Source organism: Procambarus clarkii, chromosome 12, assembly GCF_040958095.1.
Source record: "Procambarus clarkii isolate CNS0578487 chromosome 12, FALCON_Pclarkii_2.0, whole genome shotgun sequence".
Classification (NCBI taxonomy): domain Eukaryota; kingdom Metazoa; phylum Arthropoda; class Malacostraca; order Decapoda; family Cambaridae; genus Procambarus; species Procambarus clarkii.
The window spans coordinates 20,531,943-20,534,897 of record NC_091161.1 but is presented as its reverse complement, the minus strand read 5'-3'; positions in this window follow the sequence as shown (position 1 = coordinate 20,534,897).

Below are 2,955 nucleotides of genomic sequence, written 5' to 3'. Positions count from 1 at the left end.
ACGACGACGACATCCTCGCCAGCATCAACGAATAGAACCCGACGCTGACTGATTAGAAAAGCTGTTGAGGAATGGGACTCACTAGTGAGCATTCTGCATCTACGTCCGCCTCCAAGATAATGTTAATGAAACAAGATTAAAACCAGTACACTAAAACAGAAGCGATAAATAAACAAGGAAAAAGGAGGAATCCCCTCCTATATTTTAAACTGAGACCCAAATATTACAAACAAGGTTATCGCAAATAACCGAACTCAATTACGGGCTCACCATAGCCCATGCTACATGGACACTTCGTTCTGAGTAGCTAAATCTGAAAACAACAACAACAACAGCTTCATCCCAATCGACTTGAGAATGGTCCAGGACGGACCGAAACGTCGTCGTCCCTTCACCTTCTAGTGTGTGGTCTGGTCAACACCCATATGACCATTTTTCACCTTTGGACATTTCCCTGCGGTCGCTTGTCCCTCGATCGTACGATCGAGGGACAAGCGACCGCAGGGAACGGATGGAAAACAAGACACGCTCGTCCTGGAAGTCAGGACATTCAACAAGGATATGCACAACCTCAAGAGGGACAATGCAATTTGAACAATAAGGAGCAGGGCGGCGCTCCAAGTGACCATGTGTTAAGCAAGTATGTCCAATATGCAACCTCGCCAGAGCCGTTTCCCATCGCCGGCTATAGTGGTAGGACGACGGCCACAGAACTCTTAAGAGCACGCAGTTTTTTTCCATTAACAGAAGACTAACAAGCCTGCCAACGGGTATGGATGAAGGAGTGGATAACTGGGTAAAAATCTGAATAAGGAATACCTTTACGAAAGATGGGACAAGAGCGGACAGCTTCCCTGGCGGCAGTTTCCACACGCTCATTTAAAGAGACACCAATATGGCTGGGAACCCAACAAAACTCGACCGACAAATTTACTGTGAACAAGAAATAGCCAATGTTGGATTTTGACAACCACTGGATGAACCGGATTAACCCTTAAGTTGCGCAACACATCATATGATAGGTTGAGTGACTTGCTATAAATTGTGTATCCCATCATATGATGTATTGGAGTACTACGCAAGATTTAAACGGCCTGCGGATACACGGGGTTCACCTCGCCTTCATCAGGGCTCTTGTAAACAGACGCCATTTATTTTTTTAAATCGTGGGCCAAATTCCCGGGTGTGAGGGCCTCAGTATTGAGTGAGCCACCAAGCCTGACGCATGCAGCATGAGCTCGCAGCACTGCTGTTCAGCTTGTGACCACAGCATCGCCTAAAAGTGCCATAATATACATGTTCATGCTATTATTTAGCTTTGATATTATTACAGAAGACCCCTGACTGTAAAAATTACCAGGATTCTAATATTAGCAGGATTGTTGTGATAATTAGCGCTATAGTGGGAGGAGTAATCTTGGTGGGGAGGGAGGTAGCATGGTCTGCTGACTGTGTGACCACGATTTACTGTCTGGACTCACTAGACTCACGATTTTTTATTATTTTTCCCATGAACAGAGAACACAAATTAACAGATTAAGAAGAAAAAATAATGTTTTAATTTTTTTTGGTATGCACCTGTGGGTGACAAATGCTAATTAGCCCTGAGCAACACAAGGGTTAAAGGACCCGAGAGCCATGAGGGCACTTCGAGAGTCAACAACAACTACAAAGGAAGATTGACAACGAGAAAGCAGGAAACGAAGAGCAGAGAGAATAGCATAAAGTTCCGCTGTGAAGATGCTAAGTCTCAGGAGGTAAGCGACACACAAGTGCTGCCAGGAAAAATAACAGTAGCCTACACCTTCCGCACACTTTTATATCCATAAAACATCACTTTTCTAAGAATATAGATACAATATTCACCAAAGATCCAAGCAGGTCAGGTGTAGGTCATTAGGCATATACCCAAAATCAACTCTTTTCATATCAACGAAGTTTCAATATTCGACAAAGGCCATTGCAGGTTAGGAACATGCCTGTTAGGTTTATGACCCAAATTATTACTTTCCACAATATGACGAATTACAGGCTAGGTCTCGGGTGGTTTGTGATAATGTGAGAAAAATATATCTAGTAAGAACACACGTCTAAGAATATATTAGTAAAATCTGCTCTAATCCTGAGTAGAATGGAAGTTTGTGGTAGACATTAACAGCTCTGACAGCTAACTTTTGCTCTGGACGAGTTGTACATAGGTACACTTAGTAAAATATGGCTTTTGGGTTGATAATTAGGATAATTTAGTGGAATTGACAAATTGGGATGATTTGGATGAATTTAGCTTATGTGTTAGGATAGGATAGGTCTGGTTTGGTATGGACTAACTGTGCTATGATACGAAACATTTGGATGCATTGTGGAAATTGTCTTAAAATAAGTTAAATTGAGGTGGAACAGCATAAATTTCGTCAACTTTAATCAACTCTAGCTTTGGATGTGCAAGGTTAGGTAGGGTTGTGTAGGGTAGGATATATATATTAGAGGTGCAGAAGTAGCCAGCAAAACAGAATAAATTGCCCAATTTGGGACCGGGTTAGAGCTAGCTCTTGTGTTGGAAGGACGGAGGTAACATGGGCTTCTATGTGAGGATATGGGATACTTATATTTAGTTAGTTCAGCTTTTGCTAGGTTGAATTTGGTCAAATTTGTGTAGTATTAGTAGAATTTTTGCTAGATTTAGATAAATTTATGTTCTAATAGGAGGCATTTGATAAGACATATAATTATGTAAATCAGCCCGGCAGATGTTGTGTCCATCTCTAAAAACCAAGGCAGGGAACACCAGTGAAATTCCGTCCATTGTGTACAAGAGAGCCTCCCATGCCCTTGCCCCACCCATAGCACTACTGTTCAACAAATCTATAGTGTGTCACACCTTCCCTGATATCCTCAAAAAAGCAAGAGTAACGCCAGTCCATAAAGGAGGCAATCCGGCGGACATAAACAATTATA